Source organism: Rosa chinensis, chromosome 7 (genome assembly GCF_002994745.2).
Source record: "Rosa chinensis cultivar Old Blush chromosome 7, RchiOBHm-V2, whole genome shotgun sequence".
NCBI classification, from domain to species: domain Eukaryota; kingdom Viridiplantae; phylum Streptophyta; class Magnoliopsida; order Rosales; family Rosaceae; genus Rosa; species Rosa chinensis.
This window is the reverse complement of record NC_037094.1, coordinates 18,394,424-18,415,522: the sequence shown is the minus strand read 5'-3', so window position 1 is coordinate 18,415,522 and position 21,099 is coordinate 18,394,424. Positions and strand designations below refer to the sequence as shown.

Sequence of the window (21,099 nt, the reverse complement as noted above, 5' to 3'; positions counted from 1 at the left end):
ATCCCAATTATGATTCTCAGTTAGTTTAATAACATTGATTACACCACTGTCAACTTCAAGCTTCCTGAAGCTTTCCCCAACTTTAGAACAAAGTTCTATTAACTGTGTTAAGGGCTTAGCTGCCTGTGTTTTACTCCAACATAATCTACACTTAACGAATCTAAATGCAACAATCTGTCTATTTAAAAACATCATGTAACTATTTTTGCAAAGAATATATAACAAAGAAGAAAAGAACGAATGATTCAGACAAATAATAAGAAGATTTGAAAGTTGAATCTCAATTCGATTACTGCTATGATTGTTGCTGCATTCTTAATATATTATCAAAGGGTAAAATTCAATAAAGACAACTGAAACAATTTCGTTATGAAACCCAAAGCATTATATCATATAGTTATAAATTCTAACTTGAACTGAAAAACTGACAGAAAGCTAAAGATCAATTTGTGGTAACAGATTTCGGAGACCCTGCAAATCATGTTCTTACATACTACTATCAGTCAATCAAAAGAAATAAAAAAAACTTAGAAAAACATCAAAATCGCATCCAAAATTAGTTAACCATTAATTCAATTGAAAACTGCAAACCAGAATTGATCTAGAAAAATCACAAATCAAGCAATGTTCTTACCTGTTTTCAAATTATAATTTGCTTATCCCAAACCTGCTTTGACCAAACCTGCATTAGAAAAAAAAATCATCCCTTAGTAAATAATAACAAACATAAATTAGATTAAAAACCAGATCTTTTTGTATTTCCTTCAGTTTGCTTTTTGTATCTAACAGTACGAAAAGAGTTTGGTTGTTCGAACTATTCAAAAAGTAGACCAAAGGCTACAAAAATTTCCTTTTATACCTAAACCATTGCAACACTAGTCAGATTGTCCACAGATATGGCCTCATTACCTTTCTAATTTCCTTACAAAGATATTACATCCCTTAAGCCTGCCTGGTCAGCACTGCCGAAATTCAAGGCAAGGCTTGTTGCACTAGTTACACTAAGGCATGTCTCTCTAAAAGATGTCACCCCATTTTGAGCTAGTGTGCTTGCTGATGGCAAGCATCCCTCATGGTTAGAAAGTGATAAATGATACTAGGTTTTGACTTGAAGCATCTTAGCCAGACCACACCAGTCACCAAACAAGACCATATTTTTCTCACCAGCACCAACAAGAAACAAGGATACTAATAACTATAATCTTTATTTCTGACCAGGGGATGATACTCTAATTAAAAACTTCCTTGGAAGAAAAGGGGAGTTGGACCATTACTTTTTGAAGAGGTAATAAATTTCATTTTTAAATACCAACTGGTGATATTTAAGTCAATTATTGGTGTTTTTAGTCCTAATTTCATCCATAAAAATTTACAACTCCTATAGCAGAGAAAAAATTTCAATGAAAGTTAGAACAAGGAAATAGATGATTTCCAACAAGAGTTTTAAACTTTACATATAGCATACCTCATCAGCATCAAAGCTTCATTGCAACAACTGACAGTGAAGTGTTGCCATTTCTCCTTCAAGTTTCTCCTTCTGATGTGCCGCATCTTTCAGCATCTTACGAACTTTTAATATCTTTGAATTTCCAGCTGCCTACCGCATCAAAAGAATTTCTCTATGTAACATCCGCAAGATTTCAAAGATAGGTTCAATGATATGATATCAGAATTATTAAACTGGTGATAAAATGCACCTCTAACCTCTTCAATAGAGTCAGTTGACTCTAAAGATTACTGGCTTCCTCTTCAGCAGCCTTCCTAAGACTTGTCTCTCCCTGGAGCAACTTTCTTAAGTTATCAATTTCCTCAACATGCTACCTGCAAATCTATGTATAATAAACTTGTTAGGAATACTCCTCAACACAACATATAACAGAAAACAAGAGCTAAAAAACCGAATTGGTAGGTAATAAGAAAATATAGATCAAGGGACCACTACTTGATCGGTGGGAAAAACTTAATGTGAAAGGCAGCTGGAAACCAAAATAACTTTGTGCTTAAAATGACAAAAAAGAAGCAGCAAGCAATCTTCACAAGACACACAACGTATTCCAATCACCAATTGTCCATAGCATTTAACTTTTGGCCCGGATAAAATGCATGATGATATGTTACTTCCCCGCATGCAATAGATAAAGGCTGCAGGAACATCTTTAGAGCCACCAACAGAAGAAATTCATGTGAGCGAGTATCAACAATACCCACACCCTCCCAGTGACAACTTTTCCATATTAGCGGAAGGTGTAGCAAGTATTATCCACAGAAGGTGTTGCGGGTAGTACCTGTACCCAACCTACCAGGTAACCTGTTTACCTTCTTTTAATTTGAACTGTTTATACCTTTTTCACTGATATGCATGTACATACATATATAAAGCACCAAGTTGATTATTTTTTCTACTGCAGTTTTTCTTCCCAGAATTCTGCAAATCCATATGGATTGATCATTGAAAATCAAAAATCATTGCAAAGCGAACCGGCGGCATTCAAAACAGATCTACCAATTGATTTACCCACTTTTCTCATTTAAACAGATAAATAACAGTAAGAACGAGAAGTATAAATATGATAGGTCTCGCTCAACCTGATTAATCAATTCACAATCCATAGAAGATAAGAAATTTCAACTACAAGCCAGAAACTCATGTGAAACACAAACAAATTCACTATGAAACTACACAATTATTCAAGTCATAAAGCATCAAAGTTCATGACCTCGACACTTGTTAACAACTACTGAGGCATCTACCTTCATGGACTTCATCTCATCCAAAGCAACAAGGATATCAATCTCCCTTTCAAATCCAAGGTTCTGCTCTCCAAAGATTACATGGCGTCTCCCATTTTTTCAGACTCCCGGCCCTCTTCTGATTCTCCTTATCCGCTTCCTGAAAACAAAATAACGTATACAAATCGAGTCATCAAACAGCGTCCACAACAGCATAACAAAACCCGAAGACAAAAAACACATTTAAGAAGCACTATGCTTCAAAATCAACACTCAAATAAACCTACTTTCCTACCATAATTATTCTAAATTTTTTTTACCAAAACAAAAATCAGCAACAATGACCAAAAAAAAAAAAGGATCAGAAGAAACCCCAAAAGCTAAAATTGACTAACCATGACCAATCTGGGATCAAAAACACATCAGCCAGGTTCTGAAGCAGTGCCACAGATGCCCTAAACACAGCATTGACGCTCTGCAAAGCTCCAATAACCGAATTGTGGTACCTCAGATGATGTATTAGCCAATCCAAAGGCTGCCTCAATTCGAACTCTTGAGAAGGCCTTGGGATCAAAGAACAAAACTTCATAAAACTACACTCCTCATGATACATGATTCCACAAGCTAATATAACTATGAAATTGATAATACCTTGGAGTCAGTAAGAAAGTTATGCAGAGCATTAACAACACAAAATGGAAGCTGAGGTAAGGACTCAAGCATTGCAATTGCTTGTGCCTGAGCAACAACATCTTTGTCCTTCTCCAACTGATTAATCTGATATGTCAACCACCATAAAATAATCAATGACCAATACACTAATCCAACATGGAAGAGAAATAATCGATTCAGCATAAGTATCAAGGTGATTAACCCACATGTCTATAACTCCATGAAGCATGTAATTAAAATTACCACATCTCATATTCACCCACATCTGTACAGGTTGATTAAAATGAATTTCAGCAAGGTATTCAATCCAAGATCAAAAACATGACTAGATACATCATACATCCCAGGGCAGTGATGGTTCTCCTTCAGTAGCCTGCATTTCAAGCATTGCCTTACCCTTCAGATTCCCATCACAGTCTTACATTCTCAACACAAAAGTGAAATCTCAATTCAAGCAAATCACATATGAAAAGCATTGCATTCCACAGTTCAAATTCCCAGCTCAAAAACCATGATTTTCCGGCCTAAACTCTTTCCAGCAACCCCAACACCATACACAAAAGCTGCAAACGAAACTAAAATCCAATTGATGAACAAAACTCCTCGTTCCTTCTCCAAGCTTCAATTTCTCCACCTAAATCCCAATCAATCACATTTATTCAACACAGTCGAGCTAAACTTGCCTAGTTATTTAGGCTCCAAAAAATCAAAACCAAAATAAAAAAGCCACTCAATTTCCTGCTCATTTCTTCATTTTTTCTCAGCCACCAAAACAAAAACGGAAATTTCAAAAAATCGAATCCAAACTCGAAAAAGCCTTAAACCTTACGTTCAACGAAGCGACCAGTATATATTTAAAGAATTCAGAATGAATCATAAAGAGCTACTCTCGAATTTATTTATCTATTTTTAATATATATATGTCACACCCCGAATTTTGAATAACTAATTCAAAATCCGAAACATGAAAAATCAACTAAAAACACAAATCACTCAAATTTCGAATCTCAAATTAATTATTACAACTCACTTAAACAAAGTAAATATGTAAAGCTCAAATTGAGCATCACTCACCTCGCTATTACAATCACTGTAAAACTAGCTATAACTATTACTCTAACCCGTACGATCACCGCCCTGAATCTCCTAACCTGCAAGATTTCCCGCTACACAATTTGAATAGTGTACCGGGATTGCAACAACACCAAACCCCGTAAGCTTTTGACAGCTCGTGAGTAAATAAGAAGGGAATGTTGATTTTATAACACATTTATTTTAACTCAAGTAAAAATCAACAATCACATCATCTGTAAGGAAACATCAAACCAAAACACGGAACATCCACAACGAATACATTTCCACAATCCTCAAATCCACAATATCACTACTTTGGTCCATCCCAACTGTTTGGATCCAACTACAACTACATCTCGGTTCTTATCTAACCGGCGGTCTTCGGACTCCCAGTCCTCAGAGCACTACAATTCTACCCTCTCGGTTCTTATCTAACCGGCGGTCTTCGGACTCCCAGTCTTCAGAGCACTACAATTCTACCCTCTATACATCCCCCAATGTCCATCATAAAATCTACATGACTCAGTGATCATAATCATCACGTATAAATATGAAAATTCACGTATAAATATGATAAGTCACGTATAAAGCACATATAAATATGGTAAGTCACATCTCAAACCATAATAAATAAATCATCACAATTCCACACTCTTCAATGTCACACCAATCCATATATATATCCACGTAAGTATATATATACATAATCATCCGCTCAGGGATAATTACTAATACCAACTATAGTTCACGCAAGAAAAACAGGAAATTCATTTTGTATAATTTAAAATCATTTTACTTACCTATGGACCGTAGTTGATCAAGTCCATGTGATTAAAAACAAATATTTATTCCATAAATATTTTTCACACAATTACGAAAATTAATTAATTAAAGTTACTCGGTTCGTAATATCAACCGCGTGAGATTTACTCACCACTAATCCCGCTGCGTCTTCAATCTCACACAACACGCCAAAACCGCTCACCAAGGAAGACCGTCAATCACCTAAATCCAATATGATCATAACTTAGCCAACAACTCATAAATAAAAATAAAGACGATCCAACGGTCGGATCGAAATTATATGATGATCCAACGGTCGGATCCTCACGGATCACCCATAGGATCATCTCCCAAAATTATCACGAAGATCCAGCGGTTGGATCTTCCTGAATCGTCCTTATAAACATCTCTACAAATTTTCACGAAAATCCGACGGTCGGATTCTCACGAATCGCCTTCCAAAACCCTAATTCATAATTATACGAAGATCCACGGTCGGATCTTCGCCCGTGACCTCACAAGGTCACCGGGACAGTCATACGATCAACATATCAAAACTACAAGTCCATCGGACGGTCCGATCTTCGAAAAACAATAATTGGATTATCGAAATCGATCGAAAACGTAAAAATTCATAACTAAATCATACGATATCCAAAAATTATGAATTATATATGCAAACGATCGTATCGAAACGTAGAATCTAAAACTGTAAAGAAATCACATTTTTGACCCCCGGAGGTGGCCGGAAAAAGGTCGCCGGAAAAAGGTCGCCGGAAAAGAGGCAGAGCCTCCGCCGACCACCGCCAATGGTGTCGGGGCCTGGCTGCTCCTCTTCCTCTCATCAACCCCAATAATTTTCATAACTAGCACGAAGTCTGAAAATGACCGGAAGGGGTCGAAAATTACCTTGAACAGTATGAAGGTGGCCGGAAAATTTCCAGAAACCGGCGAGCTCGATTTTCGACGTAAAAACTTCAATTTAAGGCCTCGATTCCTTCGAGAGAGTTGTTAAGAACATAAAGGTGAACCCACTGGAAAAAGAATCAATCAAAACGATGCACTACAGATCGAGATATACCGATCGAAAGATTTTCGTTTCGGATCGAAAACCGACCGAGCTCCGACGAACGTGAAACCGGTCACTCTAGGTGCAATCCTCCTAGTATGATGATCAGCAGGTTGAGGGGAGTTCATGGAACCAAGGATCGGAAGTTTTGGTGGCCGGAGCTAGGAGAAAACCGGCGTTGACCGTTTTTGCTTCAAAGTTAGCAACTCCAGTGTGCCGGAGTTTGAGGCTTTCCCGGTGGAAACAATCGAGTCCGGTGGAGAGGAGGCGTCGAGGCGAAGGCAAAGGAGGTGGTTTGGAGTCAAACGGTGGCCGGAGCTAGGAGAACTCGGCCGGAGCTTTCCTGCTCTGTTTTCGTGTCGTCCTCGGCCTCGAGCGGAAGAGAGAGAACCCGGTTTCCAAAAGTGGAAGCCGGCTGATATTTTTGGAAATTTCCCTAAATAGAAGCTTTTATATTAAACTGGAAATTATTTCGAAAAATCATAACTAATTCATACGAACTCCGATTTTTTTGTTCTGCATATGCACGCGATCGTATCGACGAGCTCTACAACTTTCGTGAAGGAAGTTTTCCCAAATTCGGTACGTATAAAAAGTCGGTTTTTGAGACGCCTCTAAATACGTACGATTTCGAAATAAAATCGATCGAACTAATTTCACCACTCCTCCAAACTTCGTACAATCTCCCATGACCACGAAATCATTCTACAATGTCCTCGGAAAATAATTTAGATTTTTCAGGGTATTACAATATAAAAAAAGAAACGTAATCATTCATTAACGTAGCAAATGTTGCAATCATCGTGTAGTCAATCGTAATCAATATTAGCTACATAAATTCCAAGGTGTCCCTTTGTCCATTTTAGCATCTCTCAAACAAGACTAATTATGACCAGATTTCCATCTTCTTCGGCAACTAATTAAACAAATACTAATAGACCGTCGCGACTTCTTATTCATTCTTGTCATTCAGTATGGGACTGCACAAGTTATCGAGCTTTCTCAGCTTATCCTCATATTCTTCACATTCAGCAAGATGATTCTCATTCTCATCAAGCCACTCAATGACTTTTTCAACCGCATCCACGATTCTTTTCTTGTCTTCTTGGTTGAGGTTTGAGCGATTATGAACTGTGTCCATCTTGTTGGTTGCATAGTTTTCTAATGCAACCATAGCCTCCGTTTTCTTCTTATAATCATCGTCATCGGACATGTACTTCTTTGCCTTATCGACCATCTTCTCAATTTCCTCCTTGCATAAACTGCCTTTGATGTTATTGGTGATTGTGATCTTGCTCTTATTATTTGTCGATTTTTCCTCGGCGGAGACAATCAAGATTCCATTGGCATCAATCTCAAAGCAAATGCTGATATCAGGAACACGCTTTGAAGCAGGACGGATGTGTGAAAGCTCAAATGTACCCAACAATCTGTTCTGTTTGGCTATTGGGCTTTCCCCCTCATACACATCAAACTGGATACATGATTGTGCAGTTACGACGGTTGTGACAGATCGTTGTTTCTTGGTAGGGATGGTAGTGTTTCTTGGGACAACAATAGTCATATGTCCTTTATAATCCTCGCAACCAAGAGTAAGTGGAGTGACATCCAACAATAGCAAGTCTTGAACTTTCTCATTATATCCCTCAATGCTCAAAATTGCAGCTTGTACGGTCGCACCATATGCAACCGCTTCATCAGGATTGATGCTCTTGCAAAGCTCCTTACCATTAAAAAGATCTTGTAATAGTTGTCGTATTTTTGGGATTCTAGTAGATCCCCAACGAGAACAACATCATGAACAATGCTTTTGTCCATTTTAGCATCTCTCAAACACTTGTCCACAGGCTCCATACATTTTACAAAGAGATCCATGTTGATATCCTCAAATTTTGCTCTTGTTATTGTCGTGTAAAAGTCAATATCTTCAAATAAAGAATCAATCTCAATGGTAGTTTGAGCGGTAGAAGAAAGAGTTCTCTTTGCTCTTTCACAAGATGTTTTCAATCTCCTTAGTGCTTTGGGGTTCTTACTGATATCTTTTTCATGTTTTCTCTTGAACTCTTGTACGAAATGATTCACCATTCTATTGTCAAAATCTTCACCTCCAAGATGAGTATCTCCAGCTGTAGCTTTCACCTCAAAAATTCCCTCTTCAATCTTGAGAAGGGAAACGTCGAATGTACCACCACCAAGATCAAATATAAGAACGTTCTTTCCACCAACAGTATTTCCCTTTCTGTCAAGACCATAGGCAATGGCGGCAGCGGTTGGCTCATTGATGATACGGATAATATTCATCCCTGCAATTACACCGGCATCCTTTGTGGCCTGACGTTGAAAATCATTGAAGTATGCTGGAACAGTTACAACAACATTATTTACTGTCGATCCGATGTAGGCTTCTGCTATTTCACGCATCTTAACGAGAATCATGGAAGATATCTCTTCAGCAGCAAATTTTTTCTCAACATTCTTGTAGTTAACTACAATCATGGGTTTATCCCCGACACCACGAACCTTGAAAGGCCACAACTTCATGTCACTCCTAACAGAGGCATCGCTGAATTTCCTACCGATCAAGCGCTTTGCATCTAAATTATAATTTAGATAAAAACATAAGTAATTTAACATGCATGGCTGCAAAAGCTTTAAAAATAAAAATAAAATAAAATAAAGTTTTCATGGAGACTAAGAATAAACTCACCAAATACAGTGTTGGTGGGGTTCTTGGATACTTGATTCTTGGCTGCGTCACCAATTAAACGCCCACTGTTCGTAAAAGCAACGTAAGACGGTGTTGTTCTATTGCCCTGATCATTAGCTATAATCTCAACACGACCGTGTTGCCAAACTCCCACACACGAGTAAGTTGTTCCGAGGTCGATGCCAATCGTTGGACCCTCACATTTTGTAGCCATAGCCATTGCACGTATATGATTTCTTCTTGAATATATGAAGAAAGCTTAAAAAAGAGAAAACGTGTGTGTTATTGTGTGCGATGGATGTCTATATATAGAGATTTGAGTGATGGATGCAGTGTGTATGATTTAAGCATGTAATCCTAAAACGTTTGGGATAGAAGCAAATCTATTCCTTTTTTTTTTTAACTGAAATAAACTATTCTAATTGACATTAGGAATCCTAATGTCATTGGTCAACGTACAAACAATTATTTGAGTCATGGAACCATTGCAGCTGACAATAACAAACTATCTAGTTGCTTCCACAACTAGTTAAAGTACATCCATAACAAGATTAAATCCAAACACCGCACCAAAATTGAAGGAACTCTACCGCAAAATAACCCTAGCCTTTTGAGAACACTTACAAAACAATCAGAGAATTTTGTTTAATAAAGCTACTGATGCTCTTGTTAATTATGGTGCTTCTTCAGATAGGCTTACTTGATAGGCCGGATTCAACTCCTGATTTTATTGTTAGTCATTGTAATAGGGATATGTTGGGTCTTTCTAATTTTTGATTTTGTTAATTTGAGTTCTTTTTGTTAGAAAGATGGGTGCGTTACTCTTTACATGCCTTCCCTACCCTCCATTCACTTTTTAACTATTTTTTTTATATATAAACTCCTCTCGCCTGAGATTTCATAAAATATAATTAAAAAAAAAATTCATCTGTTAAAATGTTTCTTAGAGATTAGTACCTAGATAGCTGAAGCCTTCTGTAAAACTTAAACATGACTGAAGAATGTACATGTCATGCCCCGGATTTTGAATAAACAATTCAAATCCGAAAAGTGAATAATAACAATTATAAATTTCGTCCTGAATTTTTTTCTCACAAACAACCGCACAACACACCTCTCAAAATACAATAAGCCAAATCCTCAAGTTATTTATTACAACACACTCTCACCAATCAAATTGTAAGGCTCAATGAGCTAAACTCACCTCACTATTACAATTTATGTAAATCTGTAACAAATACTCTAACCCGCACGATCACCGCCCTGATTCTCCTGACCTGTAGGATTACCCGCTACACAATTTGAATAGTGTACCGGGATTACAACAACACAAAACCCGGTAAGCTTTTTGCAAAGCTCGTATGAGTAAACACGAATGAACGGTTGATTTATTATATCACAATACTTTTAACTCAAGCAACAACCTACAATCTCAACATTCACAAGAAAACGTCAAACCAACTTACAGAAAACAACGAGGAATACATCCCCACAATCCCCTAATCTCATCATCACTATGTGGTCTTTTCTACAATTATTCTCCTTGCATGTGGTCTTTCCCACAACCTGCAATTATCCTCACTGCATGTGGTCATTCCCACAACCTACAGTTATCCCCACTGCATGTGGTCATTCCCACAACCTACAGTTGTTCCCATCGCATATGATCTTTCCTACAACCTCAAACACATGCACTTTGGTTTATTGTTAAACCGAAGGACCTTAGACCATTTGGTCTTCAGGACCCCACATCCTTGACTTCTATACAACCCATCAAGTCAACTATGATTTTTCGAACATGAATTAATCCATCCAAAATCATCATATATAAATATGGCACAATACATTTCAGTCCATATTATATATAAAATCATCACAATTCCACACTCCTCAATTACACACCATTCCATATAAAATCACGTAAATATATACATATATATATATATATATATATATATATACGTAATTATCCACTCAGGGATAATCACTAATAAATCACTAATCACTAATACCAACTATAGTTCAAGCATAAAAATCGTGAAATTCATTTGTATAATTAAAATCATTTTACTTACCTATGGACCGTAGTTGATCAAGTCCATATGCTTTAAAACAAATATTTATTCCATAAATATTTTCACACAATTGCCACAGAAAATAAAATAATTAAAGGTACTCGGTTCGTAATATGAACCACGTGAGGTTTACTCACCTATAATCCAGCTGTGTCTTCTTAGCAGCACAACCACGATTATACGAATCGTTCGCCAAATCATCCCGCGATCACCTAATCCAATATGATCTTAACTTAGCCAACAACTCATAAACAAAATTAAACGACGATCCAACGGTCAGATCGAAATTATATGATGATCCAACGGTCGGATCCTCACGAATCACCTTAGGATCATCCTCCAAAATTATCACGAAGATCCAACGGTCGGATCTTCCTGAATCGTCCTTATAAACATCTCCATAAAATTTTATGAAAATCGGACTGTCGGATTCTCACGAATCGCACTCCGAATCACTATTTCACAATTATACGAAGATCCAACGGTCGGATCTTCGCCCATGACCACACATAGTCACTGGGACAGTCATACGATCAACATATCAAAACTACAAGTCCATCGGACGGTCCGATCTTCACAGATCATTAATAGAACAATCGAAATTAATCAAAACCGTAAAATTCATAACTAAATCATACGATATCCAAAAATTATGAATTATATATGCAAACGATCGTATTGAAATGTAGAATCTAAAAATGTAAAGAAATCACATTTTTGATCCCCGGAGGTAGCCGGAAAGGGCCGCCGGAGTTAGGGTCAGAGCCGCCGCCGACCACCGCCAATGGTGTCGGGGCCAGGCTGCTCCTCTTCATCTCATCAAGCCCAACAATTTTCCTAACTAGCATGAAGTCTGAAAATGACCAGAAGGGGTCGAAATTACCTAAAACAGTCGGGGTGGCCGGAAATTTTCCAGAGTCCGGCGAAAAACGCAGAAACCGACGAGCTTGATTTCGAAGTAAAAACTTCAATTTCAGGCCTCGATTCCTTCTGGAGAGTTGTTAAGAAAATCAAGGCGAACTCAGAGGTTCGAGAATCAATCAAAACGATGCACTACAGCTCGAGATATCACGATCGAAAGGTTTTGGTTTTCGATCGAAAACCGGCCGAGCTCCGACGAACGTGAAACCGGTCACTCCAGGTGCGATCCTTCTGGTATGATGATCAGCAGGTTGAGGCGAGTTCATAGAGCTAAGGATCAGAAGTTTTGATGGCCGGAGCTAGGAGAAAACCGGCGTTGACTAAAATCGAGCTAAAATCGGTTTCGAGCTCCACTCACGGGAAGGAGGCGAGCTGATCTGGGCTTTGTTTCACGTCAAAAGCTCGCCTGAGGAGGGAGAAATCGCCAGAAGAAAATGAGGCGATTTTCCGGTCGGCTCGGATGCGTGAGAGGGAGAGAGAAATGTCAGTTTCCAAAATTGGAAACTGAATGGTATTTTTGGAAAATTGCCAAAAATGGAAGCTTTTATATTAAACTGGAAACTTTTTCAAAAAATCATAATTAATTCATACGAACTCCAATTTTTGTGTTCCGCATATGCACGAGATCGTATCGACGAGCTCTACAACTTTCATGAAGGAAGTTTTCCCAAATTCCATACGTATAAAAAGTCAACTCTCGCACGCTCCTAAATAACGTACGTTTTCGAATAAAATCGTTCGAACTAATTTCACCACTCCTCCAAGCTTCGTACTTTCTCCCATGACCACGAAATCATTCTAAAATGTCCTCGGAAAATAATTTGGATTTTTCGGGGTATTACAATACATGTCTGGAATTTTATTCCAAAGCCGCTCATACTGTTCGGATTGTATTTTCACTATTTTGGTCAAACATATATAATTTTTGTGCAACCGTAATATCTCAGATTTACATGCTCGATTACCACTATTTGTCACCCTTATGATCGGGTGACAAAATTTACCATTTGTCTCTAACGAGAATCTGTCACGCTGTTTCAAAGAAAATTAGTGACAAAATCATTTCGTCTCCCATGCACCATGTGTCACCCTTGTGATCGGGTGACAAAATTTACCCTTTGTCTCTCATGAGAATCTGTCACGCTGTTTCAGAGAAAATTAGTGACAAAATCATTTCGTCTCTCATGCCAGTTAGTGACAAAAGTGTACTAATTGGCGACAAAACGGTTTTGTCACTTAAAGAGTTTTCTCTTGTAGTCTAGAACTAAAACCAATACATCATAAAATAAACAACAGACCGCTAATTAAAATAAAATTGAGGAAGGTTTATAATGTCGTTATTACGTACAGTACGATACTATAAAAGGTAGAGGCTTATTCCACCACACTAAATAGAGGTTTACGTGGAACCATGTTAGCTGACAATAACAAATGAATTATTTTGACAACTAGCTAAAGTACATCATAAAAAATTAATAATCAAAAAATCAAAAAAATCAAAAATCCAATTAAACCCAAAGATCTAGCACCAAAATTGAACGTACTCTAGCGCAAAATAACCCTTTACATTTCTAGTCATGGCAAGAGAACCGTTACCAAAAAAGTAGAGAATTTATTCTAGGGGAAATGATCATTTACCCAATTTCAACAACAAAATTGTCCACTTGCTCCACCAACAGTGTTTTAACCCTATTTCCCCAAAACACTCTAAGGGATTATTTCCCTAATACCCAATTAATTCTTTTTTTTTTCTTTTTTTTTGGGACTTTTTTGTCCTCTCCTTCTTTCTCACATAGAGAGAGAAGTCATCCTCCACCTTGCTGTGCTCTGGTGACTAGTGGCCGGCCGCGGTCTCAGGCGACCGGTGACAGGAATCCGGCGACCGGTGACCGGATTCTGGCAACCGATGACTGGAATCCGGCGACCGGTCACCGGAATCTCTAATCTGACTGCCGAACTGGTGACCGGATTTCGACGTCTGATTTTATTACCCCCCAATAATCATATTATTGCCCCCCAGTAACAAGTTCATTGGGGATCAATAATTACTGAAAAATGAAGATGTTTTTAATTTTGAATGTTTTAGTAGGTTTATCCAAATAAATAATCTTATTATTGCCCCCTAATAATCTTATTATTGCCCTAATAAACATTTTATTGCCTCCCACTAATATTATTATTGCCTCCCAGTAATGAACCAAAATGAACACGCTACAAACGCATTTGATCAATTTATATGTTCAATTGCACACGTTACTTTTTTTTTTCTTTTTTTTCCTTCCCCATTCTCGGAGCTCACAATATACCCAAAAAAAAGAAGTAAAAACACAAATAACAATATACCAAAACAAAAAAAAATTTCTATGGGTACCCAGAAATTGCTCTGGGCACCCACCGGAGTGTGAGGCCTGCAATTCGGGTCTCTTCTGATCGAGGCTCTGGGTTCTTTGAGGTGAAGGCTTGGAAGTTGATGAGGACTTTGAGGTGGAAATGGGGTTGGGCTTCGATTGGGGAGGATTCGAGGCGCAGCAGACTCCTCCTCCTTCGCTGCAGCCCCAGAATTTTCTCTAGGCACCAGATCAGATCTATCGAAGATGAAATTGCTATGGGAACTTCGTCGACAGCCTTCAAGTGGGTGGATAAAGATGTTCGACGATGGCAGAGCGGCGATCGGAGAGGTCGATGGTGGGGATTGGTTAGGCGTCGGGTCGGGTAATCAGTGAGGGGGATGGAGGAGAGACCCGAGTGGATGAGGAGAGAGAAATCGGTGAGGGGGATGGAAGAGAGACCCCAGTTTGGAGAGAGAAATCGGTGAGAGGGATGGGGGGAGAGAGAGAGAGAGAGAGAGAGAGAGAGAGAGAGAGAGAGAGAGAGAGAGAGAGAGAGAGAGAGAGAGATGTGTAATTTATTAATTAAAATGAGGGTAATAATGTCAATAGATGTTAGATTGGGTAAGTAGGGTTAAAAAACTCTTAGTGGAGTACGCGGACAATTGTGTAGTTGAAATTGGATAAGTGGTCACGGCCCTTTATTCTAATCAAACTTTTGATGTGTTGTTGCTAACTATAGTGCTTCTTTTTTGAAGTAAAGTACTGAAAATTTTATTAAGAGATTATGAAGTAGGATTACAATCTTGTGAGACAAGGTCAACAATACAAGGTGGAGTAGCCATGTTGCTTGTCATAAAGTTTCAAAAGCAAGATTAGCAAGTTTATGTGCAACCCTATTACAAGACCGGGGTACAAATTTGATCAATATATCCGGCATGGCACATAATTCAGGTTGAATGTCAAGCACAACGCTGCTCGTAACTCAGAGATTTAAAGCAGTACTTGTGAACTCTTGAACTGCCACTAGGCAGTCTGTTTCCACTATGACATTCTGTATCTACAGATTCTTGATGAACTGCAGGCCTTCCTTGATCGCCAACAGTTCAACTTGTTGTGTCGAGTTTACATGAAAAACTGACTCCGAGATAGCAGCTTGAAAGGCTCAACTTGGGCCTCTAAAAACTCCTCCAATTCCCCCATATGACTCTTACGAGATAAACGCTCCATCAACATTTATCTTAGGAACTGTAGCAGCTTACCATTTCTTTGTAGTTTTTTTGGACTGGTAGAGTAGTACTCATTCTAGCCTTGTGAGATTCTTCAAGCCATGTAAAGCATCCCAGCAGAATGTTATTTGATGACTACATCTTGTCTTCCAAACAATTTGGTATTTCAACGTACTCTTCCACACACCCTAGATAATCATAAGTAGTTTTGCCAAAATGTCAGCTTTTAGATTAAGAGATTGCTCTAGCATCCACTCTCCAAAGTCTAAGTTTGGCAGAATAGTGTGTTTCAAAGAAAAAGGTTGATCTGAAAGTAACTGAAAGACAATTGGGCACTTACAAAAAATGTGTGTTGTAGTTTCGCTTTGGTGGATACCGGTTAGTTTTGGCTTCCATAAGTATAGGGTTATGATCAGAATTCGACGGAGGCAGTGTAACTACCTGACTAAAAGGGTGACGATCCCTCCATTGCAACGACTGGAACCCTCTATCCAATCTTTCTTTAGTAAATTTACTCGACCAGGTATAGCAACAGCCAGTAAAACCCATCTCTATTATGCGTGCATTCATCATCGTTCCCTGGAACAGGTTCATTGCAGCAGTAGAGTGTGGTAAACCACCCGATTTATCTTCCCTACACCAAACCTCATTGAAGTCCCCAGCCATGAGCCACAGCAATGAGCAAACTTCACGAGCTATTCAATTATGGACCAAGTTTGGTTTCAAACACCCCTAGCTGCAAAGCCATAGATTCCCGTAAAACTCCAAGAGACAATTTCCCCTATTTCAGAGACCTTGACATTGATATGATGGAATGACAACATACATACATGATACATCAACATGGAGATCAGAACTCCATAGTACTGCAAGCCCCTGACAGTCAGGCTGCTTATCAATATAACTGTTTCCAGCAAAACCAATCCGAGCTGTGATAGTAGCAATCAGTTTTTGCTGTGCTAGATTTTCTGACAGGAAGATAAGATGAGGTCGTTTTGCTTGAACCATGTCAATCAACACTCTTTGAGTTTCTTTGTTTGTGATACCATGACAGTTCCAGACAAGAATATTGCCCTGCCACATATTGGTAGGGTTGGTGGAGCACACAGGAAGACAGGTGGCGCTTAGGATTTTAGGGTTTTTTCTTTGCAACCGGGATCATGTTTAATACACTAATCTAACTATATTGCTTCTTCAAATAGCTTTACTCAGAGAAATCCAGCACCAGTTTTTTTTTTTTGTTTTTTTTGAGAGAAAGATAGAAAATTCATTCAATCAATCGGAAAGCATACATTGGGGGACATAAACCAGAACCTCAATAAACCGCGGTTACAGGTACTATTAGATCAATGGGTATAAACTCTAACCACAATACACCCCTTTCCAAGCTAGGCTGCTTTGATCATAGTATCCCGAATGACCCAGTCATACCTAGTAGTCGATAGCAAAAAGACTGCGTCCTCTTCAACACCGTAGCCAAAAAGTACCAGACCCCGTGTAAAGGATCGCTCGTTAGCAAATCGCCCATAATAATAAACTGAAGTTGAAACAAATCGTCCTCGAGTACACCATTTACATGGCATAACATCTAAACCTAATTCTAGCTCAAAAGAGTAGGAACACAACCCTGACTCAAAGGAGTAGGGACTTGTTAACCCTAACCAACAAACTAATTGAAAAAACAAAACCTTAACAAAAACTAAAATGAAATCATTGCTACGAACAATCCGCTGCCAAACAACAGTCACAGGATCGCCAATGACTGTCGTCGTCGCTGGATTGGTACAGGCACCATCGCTCCACCCCGCTGCAATTCTATTTTGTGATGAGCCCCAACCAACAAAACCCAACAGCTGCCATATCCATCCTTCATGTTAACAGACCCGACCGATCCTGAAAATCCTCCTCCAAAAACCCATATGCCCAGCCGCCTCCCGCCGACTCTATCACAGAAAGACAGAATCAAATGTGATGAAGACCAACCCTGCCTTCCCACCTGACATCGAACACTCATGTTCTGGACAAAAATTTGCATAACCTGACATTGGAATCGTTGCCCTTGTCGTGCACCCTTGACCAGATCGAAACAGCCATAAGATGAGCCGCGCGACATCATCCAAGGCAAAGAAGAGTTGTTATCAGCGACTTCGCCTCCATCCCCACAAAGAATCCAAATACCCGTCCAACAACAACCACCAAGTACCAATGAAGCCAGAGGCCCACACCAGCACTAGGGTGCCGCCAGACCAGACCGCATAGCCAAATACGAGAAAACTCAAGGTATATGAGAAAACCATAGGAGCTCTGAGAAATTTGGGTGATACAAAACTCTTCAACTCAGCTCTAGGTTTTATTATGAGTCATTATAATCGGAATATGTTGGGTCTTCTTAATTTTTAGTTTTGTTAATTTGGGTGTTTATTGTTGGGAGTATGGTTACGTTACTCTTTATCCCTTCGATCCCTACATTTATTCATTTTGTAACTTTCTTTCTTCTTTTTTTTTAATATTTTCTCTTGCTTGGTTGAGATTTCATAAAATAAAACTAGTCTTTATTGACACATGCGATCGATGCATGTGCTAAATAGTTTTATTTTTAATTTTGTTTTTATTTTTAATTTTATTTTTACTTTTTGGAGGAAAAAAAAAAGAAGTTACAACTGTAAGATGCGAGAAGTTATATCTATAGAAAGTGGGATGAATTTTTATTTTTTTTCTGAATTTTTATTTATATTTATATTTTGCTATTTACCATAACACCTCCTATATATTAAAAAGTATTTTAAATTAACCTGTAGTCTAAGGATATTCACGTAAATCCACACCCACTTTGGCTAACAAAGGGGTTCTCTTAATAATAGTACTAGACTCCAAATGCACCCTATGGGTGTGGATAATTACTCCAAACACACCCTACTTAGGAAGTTATTCCACAAAATGTGGAGAAAATTACTGAACATATTTTGTTTTTTATTTTTGATTTTTTTTGTTAAATTTCTTTTATTTTTCTTTTATTTGTGAATTGACCATTTTATCTTTCTCAAATATTTCAGTTTAAAATTTTTTAATATTTGAGGGATATTTTGGTAAAAAAAAAATTTATTTTAGCTGACAAACTCTCTTCTCTTAATAATAGTATAGATAAAAACAGATAATTTCTTCTATTAGAATAGTTCTTATATATTGACTAGCCAAATTTTAATGATAAACTCATCGAATTTCTGTACAACGTAAATATGATTGAAGATTATACATATCATTATCAAATTCCATAGCCACTCATATTGAGCAAATTGTATTTTCACTTTTCTGGTTCGAACATATATAACTTTTATGCAACACGTATTGTAATGTCTTAGATTTACATGCTCAGCAGTATTATTTACTAAAAAGAATGAAACTTTTAATTCATTCATGCACGTAGAAGATTAAAACCAAACTAAACATAAATACTCATCGAGACGAATTAGATCAATGTTAATTAAAAGCAATTGACATGGAGGTTATTTCTACAACCTATATCAGCAGTACCCGCACCCCAGGTAATGTGGGATTGCAAAATATTTCAAGCTTTTTGATTTTCTTTCTTCAACATATATACATATGCATGTGTGGCAAATCTAGCATATGCCTAACTCGATCAACAAATTAATTTCAGCACATAGGCATCCAAGTAGTGAAAGACATTTATTTAGAGTTTGCAAATGTACGTAATGGACATTGGGGCATTCAAACCAAACAATTTGCATCCGTGCACAATATACATTAAACAAAACATGGAAGGACCTTAGCTGGTCTAAGATCTAGAAAAAAAAAAAAAAGATGAGTGATCCTAGTACAAATTTATATCCGAGGTGTTACCACACTTGCAAATCGATCGTTCACTTTTTCCACAGGAGAAAAGTGATATTTCTTAATAACAAATATCAAACATCGCACCTGCTCTGGTTACAAAGCCAAGTCTATTGCATTATTATCAATAGGAAAATGATCTGTGGCCTCAATTCTAGGTATCATGCCATATCTCTTACACACAACATCTATTTGCCAAATCATGCCATGTAAGTCTTGAATAAAAAGACTATATTATCCTTCTAAAATCTAATTGCTCTAAATTATTTTGGTTTTCATCTAAAAATAAAGTATTGTTCAAGTAAACCCTAATTTGTGTTTGGCCCAAACTCTAGATTACTTGCTCTAGTGGTAATAGGGTTAAATTAGAAGGATCTAGATTCCTATTCAATGTACGATTACTTTCCTTGTATGATTAAGATTCTATGCATTGTAATCCTCTATATAAAGATGCCCCTATTATCAATGAGAATACACAGCAAATTCCTCTCAATTTCCGTTTCTCTACAACAAATATATAATTTTAGTTTTTTTTCTTTGTCTTTTTTCGTTATGTATATATAATTATATATATATATATATAATTCGTCTAAGAAAAGAGTGTGTGTGTGTGTGTGCGCGCGCACGCGTGTGTATCATGGTTCTAAAAAACGGCCTAGGGCTAGGCATTGGGTCACAGTTCCGACTTTGGCCTAGGCAATTGTGTTAGGCGCGGGGCTTCTTGGCGGTCGCCTAGGAGGTCTAGGACGAGCGCTAGGCGCTAGGCACTGCTCCACAAGCTCTGAACCGGCCACCGAAAGAGACCAAACTGGCCTCCCAAGAGGAATCCGAGATCTCTTGCCTGGTTTGCCATCTTCCAGTCCACCTTGCACTGCCATCTTTTGTCAGTAGCTGAACCTCGTCCCCAGACTCCGGGAACCGGAAAAATCATCACAGGAACTGGCCTGGAAACAGCTGAATCGCCCGCCTGAATCCTCCGCACCTCTGAACGGCCGTTTGCCTCTCCAGCCACTACCTTAAGCCCTGTGAAGCCCAGCCCAGAGTCAGACGAAGCCCTAAGCCCAGAAGCACAGAAGCGACTCGGCCAAAAGTCAGAAGCCCAGCAGCCTGAAGCCCACTGACGTCAGCCTTGCGTCATCAGCCACGTCAGCTTGCCACGCCAGCATCAGAGCGCCACGTCTGCACCTGCGGTCAAGGCCGGTCAACACTCTGGTCAACGACAAGTCAACCTTTTTTCGACGACTTTTCCGGCCAACTTTTCCAGTCAAGATTCCTACCAAATTTTCAAGGTAAACTTTTCTAAAAGTTCCGGTTTTTGAAGTTTTTATTACTTTTCTCTTCTTTTTATCGGGGACTTCCAACATCCCTTCTTCTACCCCCCTTTCTTCTTCATAGGGGAGATCAAAAAATTGAACTGTGGGGGTTCGTGCTCAATCCAAGCTTGGAGCTTGTAGAGTCCTCCAAACTTAAAGTTTGTTGAGAAGAAAACGATCGACCACATACATCGTTGTTTCGATCTAATCCAAAACCCCTCTTAGAATCGGATTTTTTTTTTAAGCGACTACACTAAGAAAATCCCTAATTTCTTGGAAGCAACTACGCTAAATTTTTTTATAGTTTTTTGTTGTAGCCCTCTTCGCTCCTAAACTAACCCTATATT

General features: G+C 38.3%; 1 long non-coding RNA gene and 1 pseudogene across 1 annotated transcript; both read right to left on the bottom strand.

The window, feature by feature from the left end:
• Window positions 1-1,603: 1,603 nt before the first annotated feature.
• LOC112176731 lies at window positions 1,604-6,737 on the bottom strand. Its single transcript, XR_002927075.2, has 6 exons — window positions 6,169-6,737; window positions 5,411-5,481; window positions 3,382-3,507; window positions 3,126-3,293; window positions 2,752-2,890; window positions 1,604-1,829 (listed from the first exon to the last, which is right to left on the bottom strand). It is a non-coding gene; the product is annotated as an uncharacterized LOC112176731 (long non-coding RNA).
• A 508-nt stretch (window positions 6,738-7,245) lies between these two features.
• Window positions 7,246-9,249, bottom strand: LOC112176727 (annotated as a pseudogene).
• Between the last annotated feature and the right edge of the window lie 11,850 nt (window positions 9,250-21,099).